The sequence below is a fragment of the Lygodium microphyllum genome, chromosome 4 (assembly GCF_053477565.2).
Source record: "Lygodium microphyllum isolate KBCC chromosome 4, Lygodium_microphyllum_v1.1.10, whole genome shotgun sequence".
Lineage (NCBI taxonomy): Eukaryota > Viridiplantae > Streptophyta > Polypodiopsida > Schizaeales > Lygodiaceae > Lygodium > Lygodium microphyllum.
Window position 1 is genome coordinate 41,079,893 of NC_141138.1, and position 12,866 is coordinate 41,092,758.

The following is a 12,866-nucleotide window of genomic DNA, read 5'->3' on the forward strand; positions in this document are numbered from 1 at the left end:
CTGCAAAGGATTGTATATCTCATCTAATATTCGTATCATCTGGTTTCTCCAGCTGAAACTAGAGGAGTGCATTGCTGACATAAACATAACTTGGAAAATCAAGAATCGTTTCCAAGGTTCGTCTTTCTGCCAGAAATCAAGAACATATATTAACAAGAGAAGATTTTCACAACTTAAAGAAAATATATTTTATGTTGTAAGTATAACTATTTTTTATTTGCTTATGTCATATCTTATATTAACGTGTGCTCTGATACCAATTGTAATGTGTCCCCTCAAGTTTTTCTTGGCAGTATGTTCTTAGTAGCCCATCAAGAGATATCCTAAGAAGCCCCGTTCGGGATTTCTATGAAAACCCTCAGAGCTTGCTAACTAGGCTCACTCAGGTCTACCCCACAGTGGAAGTTCGGGTCATTCCAATTACTAAGGATTGATTAGTATTAGCAGCTTGAGATTCCATTCCCTATAGGAATTGCTAACTGAAATGGACTTACATTGTGCTGGGTTTAAAGTGAATGAGAGAAGACACTTTAAATCCCTTCTGCTCAGGGTTTTAAAGTGATGCAAGTCAAGTTTTCTGATTTCTAATGAACCATCATGTGCAGTTTTTATTCCTTCTTAGGAAAGCTCTCGGTTTAGCGATACCACCCAGCCATAGGTCTGGATCCATCACGGGTCCATCCTCCCGCTTCCCTCGAGAGAGTATTTTTAGTTACCTAATTACCTACCACTTTAGGTTCAACATATCAAAATAGCTTCTTTGAATTATCTCCTGATACAAATTCATTACATCCCTTTAATTCATGACACAAAAATAGAGTAAAGCAATTTCTTCTTAATAGTTCCTTTTAGAAAAATGGCTTTTACAATGTTTTCTATTCAAAGTATTATTCTCTCCAAGTTGTATTCCCCAACTAGTATTGGAACTTCCAGGACACTGTCTGGAAACCGAAGGACAGTTGGCAATTCATAAGAGCCTAAGGAGTTTATGACTAGAGCCCCCTAGTATCCTTACCCCCTCCTATCGACTAGAGTTCCCTTTAACAACAAGATCTTTCGCGTCATGATTGATCTATACTCACTAACGCAAAACAAAAAGTAAAACCCCTTGGAATAGGTTTTATTCATGCTAGCCTTGGGGAGGTCTAACACCATTAAGAACACTGCCTCAATCGGTGCTCTGTGCTCATTGGAATTCTACCGCAGTCGGTGATCTATACTCAGTCATCCATCTTTTAGCCTGATGATTTTAGAAAAGATCAGTACCTAGCTCGCAATCACAAACATCTTATTTCGAGTGCATTATACATAAACTTTTAACAAGTTTATTTGTAAGACAAATATTTTCTTTCCAAAAATTAATAGCATCAAGACAAATTAGCATAAGTGGCAAAATTAGCGTAAGTGGCAATACCTTCTAATAGTCTTCCTGGACTCCCCTTCCCTGGGGACTAGTTTGGACTAAATATGAACAAGAATTTCATACTTGAGAATAACTCCCTCTGAGTTTCATTGCCCACGATAAAAGAAATCTTGGTCAGTTTATAATGAAATGTATTTTCTTGACAATTTCATCACAAGGTCTTTTATATATATTGAAAAATTGTGTCCGTGATTATCCATCAGAGGTTTTGTTAGATCAATACAAATCAAAAATATTAAATCTTTTAGGGTCACAGTACCTTCCTTGTACTCGCTTATTCTAGATCAAAAAGCCTGAATTCACCTCAATCGCTCCCTCTTCTCAAGTCGACAAGAGGCTTGGATTGAAGCAAGATCATCCGAGAGCCACGTGAATCAATCATGGCATACCCTCCATAAAGAGCTCTTCTTCTTTTTAGCCACAACCCTTGTCCTTCAATTTAGCTAAAAATACAAGGCATGGGAAGCTGTTGGGGGCACTCCAAGCAAGGGAGGAGAGGCTCTTCTCAAAAGTATAGAGTGAGAGGAAGTGGGGCAAGAGAAACATGAGAATGGAAACCCTCGTCATGAAGATAAGAAGGATATTCCGCGCACTCTTGGAATCAAATTCTCCATCCCTTCTATCATATTTCTCTGTGGAATCAAGACTCTTCTCAATTTTTCTAAATTCTTGGTGATCGCCATCCCCCATCAATCGAAATTCCATCAGGCTAATTACCCCCAAGCTCCTTTGCCAAAAATCCCATTTTCAATCTTGCAATTAAAGACCATGGCCCTGAAGAAGAAAGCTACGAAGGTCACGAAGGCAAGAACTGCCAATAATGATGCGGACACAATCACTACAAATGAAATTACAAGTATTAGGGTTACAAACAAAGCTATGAATACCATCAACCAAGCACCCATCATGGATTCCCATGTACTATATTTTATAATTAAGGTAGCTAGTAGGTTACCATCCCATGAATGAGTAATAAAAGCTACATTCAAAAAATAAGGTTTGATTCAATTCCTGCATATAATCTTTTAAAAGAATTCTTAATTGCGAACTCCAAAGGGTAACTTGGATATGTACAAGATGAACCTAAGTGAGTACAAGCTATTGTGTCCCTAAAAGATTTAATATTTTTTATTTGTATTGATCGAATGAAACCTCTAATGGGTAATCACAAACGCTAATCCTTAGTATATAAGAGACCTTGAGATGAAATTGCCAAAGAATACTGTTCGTAATTAAACTAACCAAGAGTTTCTTTTATTGCGAGCAAGGACCCACAAAACTCCAAAGGGGTTATTCTCAAGAATAAAATTCTCTTTTAGATTAAGTCCAACTAGATCTCGAGGAAGGGAAAATCTGAGAAGACTATTGGAAGGTATTGCCACCTGCACTAATTTTTCCTTGATGTTATTATTTTTGGGAAGAAAAGACTTGTCTTGGAAATAAATTTGTTAAAAGTAATGCATTCAAAATAAGGTGTTTGTGATTGTAAGTTAGGTACTGATCTTTCCTAAAATCACCAGGCTAAAAGATGGGTGATTGAGTACAGATCATTGATTGAGGTAATATTTTGACAAGCACAGAACGCTGACAATAAAAATCCATTGACAAATGTGAAGGAGCCTAAGGGAAATGAAATGGCAACAAAAAAATGCTCCTTCCTTGAGCCTAAGGGGAAAGAAAAGGCAATAGAAGGAGAGAGTGAAAGGTATACCTAGGATGATGAGGCCAAAAAGACACAAGTTGATAGGGGAAAGGAGGAAGAGAATATGCTCAAAAACCTTTTAGACTTGGATAAAGAGAATTTAAAGAGACCAAACCTTATACCATGGTAAGTGGTTATTAATGTTGGAGTGCTAAACAATTGACAATACCTAACAATATCCCCAAAAGATAGAATGCTCCTTCCTAGGAAATATAAGGAGATCAATTGCACCACCATTCTAGTACTCCTAAGGTACTCTCAAGGGATCTATGTGGTTTAAATTGTATTTTGCACACATTTTGAGGATTATGCAGTTCCTTAGCTTTTAAAAAATATTTATGCACATCATTGCTAAATTTTATACTTAATAGCCAATACTTTTTTAAAATTTCATTTTCCTTTGTCCTCACAATTCCTTGATTACAAAGACCAATTGGACATAATGACATGAATAGTAGAAATCTATGTTTCTGTACCTGAATACTCTTTTGTATGCAAGAAATTTCATAAAAATATTCATTCTATGGAAAATATTTTGTATGAAAACTTCTTTTGTATGAAAGAAATTTTCCACTAATCATCTTCTTAATCAAATATGGTAATCTCCAAAAAAAAATTATGTATCTTTGTATTATATTTCTTTTTTTTAGGGGTCATACTGTAACGGTCTTGTATTTTCTTAGTTATACAAATCTTGTATTTGAATTAATGCAATGTAGCACATTGGTCCCTCACTCTTCCTCTCTCACTCTCATACCCTCTCCACACAAGCAAGAAGAGAAGCAAGAGGGAAGAAGAGAGCTCTCTCAAGAATGCACACTACAAGAATAAGCTTATCCATTCACTTTTTGGCTTTTATAGATAGGGGGATTAGGCACCCTACCCCTCTGTTTTTCCCAAAACTAGGCCTCCTTTGATTCATGCATGCTTTTTTTGTTTACTTGATCTTTCTTAGTCTAAATAGAACTAAAGCTCCATGGCTACAACACCTCATGTCCCATACAATTGACTATCCTAACTCAAAAAAAAATTACAATTTGCACAAGAAAGAGCATTACTCTCTTTAAATTATAATGTCCTCAAAAAATTTACATGTGCCCAAAAAACACAAAACTTGACCTAAAAATAATATTGGCACGAATCAAAATTTAATGTACTCTTGCTTCTAATGTTCGCAATTTTGTTTTCTCTAGACTTCCCGGATTTCTAAATTCTTATTTTTTTGGCTTCTTGAATTTTTAACCTATTCCCCACCTTCAAAAGAGAATGCATTGCCCCTCCAAGTTGAGAAGTTGAGTGACAGTCCCATGGCACTCTACAGCCTGGTTGGTAATGTTTGTGCTTAGGCCAAATCATAGAGGAGTATCAAGAGGAGTGGTAAAGGGAAGTGATGTTGCAGTTTGGCTTATCTTTGTTGGTAAGGGAACAAGGACTAGTCTTCATGGCATATATCATAGGCTGAGGGAAGGAAGGAAGTAGACTTGCAAGGGGCCATTGAATCTTCTTCTTATCTTCATTTCATGAACCTACAACCAAGAAATGTGCACTCCCTACTAGGGGATGTAATGACCTTATTGTGTTTTGAGGGTTTGTGCAAGTGTGAATGCAACCAAGAGATGGGTTGAACTCCAAGTAGACTTGGAGTATTGTGAGAGTGTTGTCCCACATGTGAGGACCTAATTGGTAAAAATGGAGATTGTGTGCCACGTAAGATGATAAATCTCTCAGGTGACTCTAGGGTGTCCTGCCTTGATGAGCTTAGAGACTTCGTTGTGCAGGAAAGGGAAACAAATCTTGTTGATCGAAGCCACAATGCACACCCAACATGAGGTCCTTAGGTAATCTCATTGTGGATGCATTTATTTTATATTAGAGTTCCTACTCTCCTTTCTTCTTTTTTCTTTTCTTTTCTTCTTCATTCTCCTTTTCTTGTTCAATTCTTCTTAGTTATTTTCCACTTTCTTATGTTGTTAGAGGGGGTGGCTTCAATGACTTTTCAATGCATGCTTTTCCATCATCTAACTTTTAAGGCTAGCCTTGTTGTAAGTGGCATTGTTAGAAGGAAGGGATGGCTGCAATTTTTGAACCTGCTAACATTCATGTCCTCCAGCAACTCAAGGTAGTCGACTAGTAGCATTGTTGCTCAAAGGAGTAGCCTTACCATACCATACCTATCAATGCATGCATTCACATCAAAAAAGAGCACATGCATGCTCTCTTTCTCTACTACTTTCCTTCGATTTAACAATGTGAGGAGCAGTCATTGCCCTCTTTCTCTACTACTTTCCTTTGGTTTAACAATGTGAGGTACAATTGTGAGTAGTTACATGTAGTGACAAAAGATGGATCGAGGAAATCTTCCATATTTTCCAAGGTTGTAATCAATCCCATGCCTCCTTGGGTAGGGTATATAGGTGGGATCTCCTTTTTCAAGGGGTATGGTGTTGTAAAATGCAACCCATGCCCATTTTGGTTGAGACTCATAGACTCATACTATCCTAGGCATTTCAAACCCTCTATTATATCAGTAAGTTATTAGCTCCTACTACCATAATCTAGGATCTAGGATCTTGGGCATACTGCTCCAACCACTTTTTTTCCTAGCCATATGTCCGTTTTGATTATTTCTTGCATGGTATCAAGAGGGAGTATCTTCTTGAGTCCCTTTGAAAAATAAAAGACAAATTAGATAGGTGAATCTTGGGACTCCCATTGTTCCAATGCAAAGACCTCACTAACTCAATTGATAAGGTTGGGTTTTTGCCTTTCTAGAAAAAGCACATCTCGCACTCATTAGAGTGAAACAACAAACTTTCTCTTAATTATTTTCACTCTTTCTTTTATTTCTTGCTTAGCTTTATCGAACATTTCAAGGAGTCTAGTTGATTAGTGTGTTCCAACTCTTTATCACATTAACTCATTTCCTAGCTATGTTTGAGTCCTCTCCTAATGAGTTTTAGCTTTCTTTTAAGACTCTCAACCACATCCTCTTTACTTTGTTCTAATATTTCAAGAAGGGTGTTGGAAAAACTTTTTGGCTAAGTTTGCATCATCTCTTCCACTACTCTAGCCCCTTTCTTTACCAAGTTTTGCTCACATTTTGATTGAGTCAATTTCGTGTCCAAGTTGACGAGCATGGGATTTGCATTCTTCTCTTCCTAGTGATCCATGTTTTCTTTTGCCTATTTTAATCCCTTGTTCTGCCACTTTGTTAGGACTTTGAAGATTGATCACTACTCCTTTCATGCTTGACTCAACTCTGCCCTTTTTCACATTTCATAAGTCATTTAATTTTAGAGTAGCTCATAGTTGTGTGATATCCTTGCTACTTCATAAGTCAATTTTACAAATTTTCTATTTCACTACTTCACATCATCTTTGACTTTCCTTGCTTCTTCTAGCTCCATATTTAGTTGCTCTTGCCAGCTATGTCAGTGCAATCAGCTCCCTTCTAGTTCGGCTTTATTCCTGATGGCATTTGCATGTTTTCTTTTTAACTACACTCTTAATTTCTCTCTTCCTTTTGCATTGTTCTTGTGGCTCCTCCTACTTTCCTCCTATGCCCTCTCTAGCCTTAATCACTGCCAATTCCTTCTTCAAGTTGAAAGTTCCTCTAATTTCTTTATGTTGGTATGTTGCATGGAATTCTTTTCCCCTCTCAAGTGCTACTAGTGTAGCTATTTGATATTAGAAGAGAAAAAATTGACCTTAGATACATCTGTGTCATAAAGCAAGAATATGTCAAAAAAACTGCTCTATTCTAATGCAAATAGAGATAGAGCCCATGGTGGTGGCCATTATGGGCAAAATTAGGGGCAATCTCATGACTTACAAACACAATCATATATAGGTGGTAGATGCCAATCTCGAGGTAGGGGAAGTCATAGAGTGATAAGTCTAGCACATAGAGTTGAATTGACCCTTAAGCCCAATCTATTTGTCTAGCCTCTACCTAATGTAGCTTGCCTACACATATCCCTAGATTGGGCTAAGATTGTACCTAACTACAAAGACAAAGACTAACACTAAAAGGACTTGACCAATGATTTTCCTGCTTTAGTGTTCGATTGAGCATCAACCCATGATTGAACATAAATGAGCCCATGGTTCCATGTAGTTCACCTAAAATGATTGTAACCCTCCATCAATTGCACCTATTGTAAACCTCAAACAACAAAAGTAGACTCTTAACCACTCAAAGACCCCAACAATAACAACCTACAAACACATTTAGTGTTTGCACAAGAAAATGACCAACTTCACATTGGCACTTGAAAGCTAAAATTTGGTTGGGCACAAGAAGCACCCTTTCACAATCACTCATTAGTCTTTCATTAAGCCTAAAAAGTTAGAACATTCATTATTGCTGCTTTGAGAAGTGGTAGAGTAAAAGACTATAAAACCTAAAAGTGCAAATAGAAATATCACAAGATATAGAAATCAAACCTCAAAGGACCTTGAGATTGAACCATAGCTTCAAATGGGATCAACTCAAACATAAGAAACTTAAGGAATCATAAATCCACAAAAAAGGACCAAACCTAGTGATTGATTAGGTTAACTAAGAGCCAAGAAAAACCAATGCATGTGATTGTGTAGTGGACTAGAAATTCCAATACATGTGATTGTATAGTGGACTAGAGATTTCAATCCCTAAAGGAAGAAAATGTCCTAGTCTTGGATATACCCTAGAAGAGATAAAAGTAAAAAACACTTGCATCCCCTTGTTGATAAGGAGGATCATCAAGCTTGTGAACCTAGAGATCAACCAATGAAAAACCAACATGATGGAGGCAAACATATATACAAGAAGTTTCGAGGGCTCAACATGAATCTCTATAAAAATTCCAAGCTACAATTTATTTTGACCTAAGAAAAATGAACAAAAATCCATAAAATAAAGGATGTAGACTTTTAAATATCAAGGAAAAAACACCCTCAAAAAGCTAGTGGAAATAGAGATATAGAGAGAAATTGATGACATCAAGAGGCTATTCTTATACTCCAGTTTTTCAAGGCCATCTAATGACTCATTATCAAACTTGGTACAAAGATGGTTGCTTGATACTCTAGCATGCTTTAGGTCATATCTTAAATGTTTAATACCCTACTAATGGGATAGGGCATACAATTGGGACTAAAGAGCAATCCAAAATCCCTCTAATCACCAAAGAAGTGGAAAACTATGGAGTAGAGGATGACTTCTACAACCTTATAGAGTAGTTCGAATAAGTGTGTGAGGCAAACAAACTCACAATAGAATCAAAGAAGAGCACAAGATTTTGGCCTATGCCTAGGTAAGAAGGGGTGGATATTGTTTACATGCCTAGAGGCCTCAAAGCAAACAATTATCTCAATTATTGAGACCTCTTTATCATGCACATTGTGGAGGTAAGATATGGGGACAACCTCATAGTAAGGTTAATGAATGTAGAATAGTAGGATGGAGAGAACATGAGAGACCCTATCTCTAAGTTAAGAATTATGCATGTAAAAGAATAGCAATTATAAAAAAAGCTTATGCTAAGGTGGTAACCAACACTTTCATCATGGATATCTAATATGAATGGATAAACAAGGCCATGGACAATGCAATCTTGGATAGATCTAATAATGGCATATTAGGTGAAACCATCAAGATAGACTATCTTCATAGGGAGAGGAGTAAAGATAAGAGGGGGGAAGACCTCAAGATCCCTAGCCCAACAAGAATGGTATAGAGCTCAACACAACTCAAGACATCTTGGTTTCCTTCAAACAACAAAAATAAGAGCTCTTCAAACTCATGGAAACTATGAACTAGCAAGGGATATACAGACACAACATCTAGAGTATACATTGTGGTGGAGATAATCTACCATTAGAGTGTCATGTATGTGCATGAGCTACTTTAGCCACTTTGGTCATAAGGCAACTTACTACAAAGCCCCAAGAAGACATCACTATCTTGATCCATATGGCAATGTTGGATTTCAGTAGTTGCCAAATAGAGGGTCTTACTATTAGTTACCTCAACAATTGGCCTTACCTAGTGTTGAACAAAGAGCAGTGATGCAAAGACAAAAAAACAATTCTTTAGGGATATCAAGACATCCAAACACAATCATAATTTTCCCTCCAAGCAATGCTCTAGTGCACTTCATGGAAGAACCAATGGAAGAGTATTCATACATGAATCCCTATCATATTCGATAAAGAGGTGAATGCAATCCTTATGGATTGTCACTCGATACTAGTGATGATGTTAGTTTATGGAAGAGGGTGAGGCATGATCCAAGCTCGCAAGATTGTCAAGTGCTAGAACTGTAGTCAACCGAGGTATATGTTGACAAAGTGTCCATAGAAACAAGAACCTCTCAAGGGCAATAGAGCTTATCAAAGACGTGTCAAGTGTGGCATAATCCACATGTACCAAGATTGCCTGAAGTGGAAATCAAGCACAAGTAAAGAGAGTCTCCCTTTAGTACCACCAAGTCTCTTTGGAATTGAGATGATAAATGACAAAGATACCATCTTGATCATAGTGAATTCTATTAGAAGAGCTTAGAGTAAGAAAAGAGGAGTCAATATACTTGGCCCGCCATCTATTGCTAAACTAGATTAGTGAATGGAAAAAATAGCTTTAAAAAGCACAGGAGCCTAGCAAGAGCCAAGAAATATATTCATCCCTCATAAAAAGAATGCAAAGGAGATCTTGAAAGCATTGGTATGCTCCATTGCAAGGAGATAATTACACCTATGGAGATGAATATGAAATTATCCATTCAAGGTGCCACACCACCAATAGACATCAAGAGCTACATGTGGCAATCTCATCTATTTGTGTAACATCATTCCAAAGATCAGTTTTGTTTGGAGGATATTCTCCATCAGAATGATCAAAAAGCTATGATGTAGATGTTCACATACTTGAAGGGAAGTCTTTACTATGCATTACTTATTGTTCATGCACTTCTTTGGTTTGACATCATGACTCAGATTGGGTAGGAAATAATCATTCCAAGGTATTAGCTTTTGGTTATTGTTTCTCTTTAGGTTTAGGAATGTTTCCTTGTTTAGCAAGAAGCAACGAATGGTGCATTGTCTACTATTGAGCTTGAATACAAAAAGTAGTAGCTTGTTTTGATGCATTTTCCATTGCAAAAAATCTAGCATTCCTTGTGCATATAGAGATTAAATATCGTTATGTGTATGACTTGGGATAGTGTAGCTAATTTATCATCCAATAGAAAAGAATGGAGTAGATGTATTTTCCAAGGTATTGATGAAGGATTTTCTTCAAGTCGATGCTTAGAGGCTTGCTATTAGGCAAAGAAGTAGTTCAGCTTTATAGCTTGACATTAATCACTTCACCTAGAATTTGTCTAGATTACCATCTAAGCTTCATTATGGAACCACACAAATGGACAAAGTGAGTATTGTAACACTTATTTGCAAATAAAGAGATCTCAATCCTTCTCTAATATGTTGCAAACTCTCTATTATTTGCGTAGATTCTATTTGTGCATAGTGTAATTTTACAAACCTAATAATTGCAAACTATGAATCTTGAACCTACACAATATTGCAAGTTGTTGCCCTCCAAACATGGTAAAAGTTATTCAACAACCATCATAGAATATTTCTGCATATTGAAAGAGAAAAAAAACTCAACACTTGAGAATATCGAGGACATTGTCAACACATTATAAATACACCATAGTTGAGCACTTAATGGGCACACAACAACTAGCTTGCATGGCTTCTCAATGCCTATGGCTAGTGCAATAAAAGAAGTTTCCTTCATTAATGCAATATTTTAGAAAAAAGAATTGTATTTCTTAATCAAAACAAACCTTGCATCACTTGAACCCAAAGACATTGACATTTTATTTCAAAAAGAAAATATAAAATATTCCTCTCTTACAAAAAGCTCCATGAAATTGTGCCCTACTTAATGTATGTACACATGAATGCAAATAAAATAGGAAAAACTAAAATAAGTGTGCATTTTTAAGGTGTGTGCATATTGCATGGCCAATACATTTCAATAGTTAAAAACAACCAAAAACATGATAAATCACTAAATCTTCATTTTCATGGGAGTGTGAATATATGTTATCTCATGACTTGCTAGGAGGTGGATGAATGGCATATATTCATAATAAAAAGAATGTTGTTAAGCTCACAAAAACAACAAGGGTGAGTTCCAACTTGCATAACCATACTACCAATGAAATATTGACCTACAAACTAACTATGTGCATCTAACATACCATTCTAACATTATGAATTCGAACATAGTATTTTAATCACGCTTGTAGAGCTATCATCAAAAAAGTGGATGAGTCTGTAGCTCATGCTCTGACCTACAAATTGAATACTTGTGCAAATGCATAGCTAACACAAACACATTAGAAAATTGAATAACCAGCACAAATGCATAGCTAGCTTAAAAATCATGATGTATTCATCATCTATTATGTGATTTATCCAAAGAACATATCATATTGATACTTACATAGATAGCCTTTAAGCATGCACAATCAATACAAATTCAAACAACACATAGTAATAATGTATACATAAGTATATTACAATTTGAATCATGGGCGAGAAGATCAAATATCCAACACATTTTAAAAGCTAGAAATTTTGCATCATGATTCAATGTGCAAATTGAATAGCTAACTTACATATTATGATACACAAGTACATATGACTAGATAAAAGTCCACTTTTAAAATGTGGGGAAGCTAGGATAGAAAATACTTTCACACAAATGACATTAGCTTAGGGTCCTTCACACCACTAGAAAAAAAACATTGCCATGTTCGTTGACTTGCCACGTGCCCTCATATAGTAGTAGAAAACTAGATGTCTTTCCTACTATTGACAACAAACATAATATGTTTGCCTATAGTTTCTCCAACTGGTCCGTCCTTATCAAAAGATAAGCAAAATAGCACATTGTCAATGCACTACAAGAACTTGCATCATTTAATTGATAAATATCACTAGTTGAAAAAAACATTTATATGTGGACACTAGAATCTTGCATCGTATGACACTTATTCAACTTTTTCTATTTGGAGAGATCAATGGCATTGACCCGTTTAACCCAACATCTATCATAAGTAACAACCTACAATATAAGAATCTATCAGCTTACAAAGATAATATTGCAATAAGAGAATAAAGATTTTGCATCTTCTCATCAATTCTAAACAAGATTAAAGTGGCTAAGCAATCTTTACCAAGTTTAGAAGATAGAGAGATGTATGTGCCCCACCATCAACTTCAAATATTGTTTACCTCTTCCACACAAATGCACAAATTGGCAAACAAATTTATGCATCATATAAACAATGCCAAGGGATCTAGACAACTGTCGTCATTGCTATTACCACAAAGACAACATTCCATACAAAAAAGGTCTACCTAATAACCCAAATCTCACTACAAGCTTACACCAAAAACTTTGACTAAAGAATACATATGAGCAATGGCTTATAATTAATATAGAGGGATACTTCAAATGTTCTAGAAGATTCACCTTAGTATGGATCAAGTTCCATTTTTAAGCCATTGGCACGAAAGCAAGGAACAACCATAAAATGTATTGTAGATCTCCCATAAAATATATCTTGTATTTTTCAAACCCAAATATACTTTTCATTACAGCTTGGTGTAGCACAAAGGACATATGAAGCACAAGGAACCACAATGAAAGCTATTGTATTTAGCCTAGAAAATATTAAA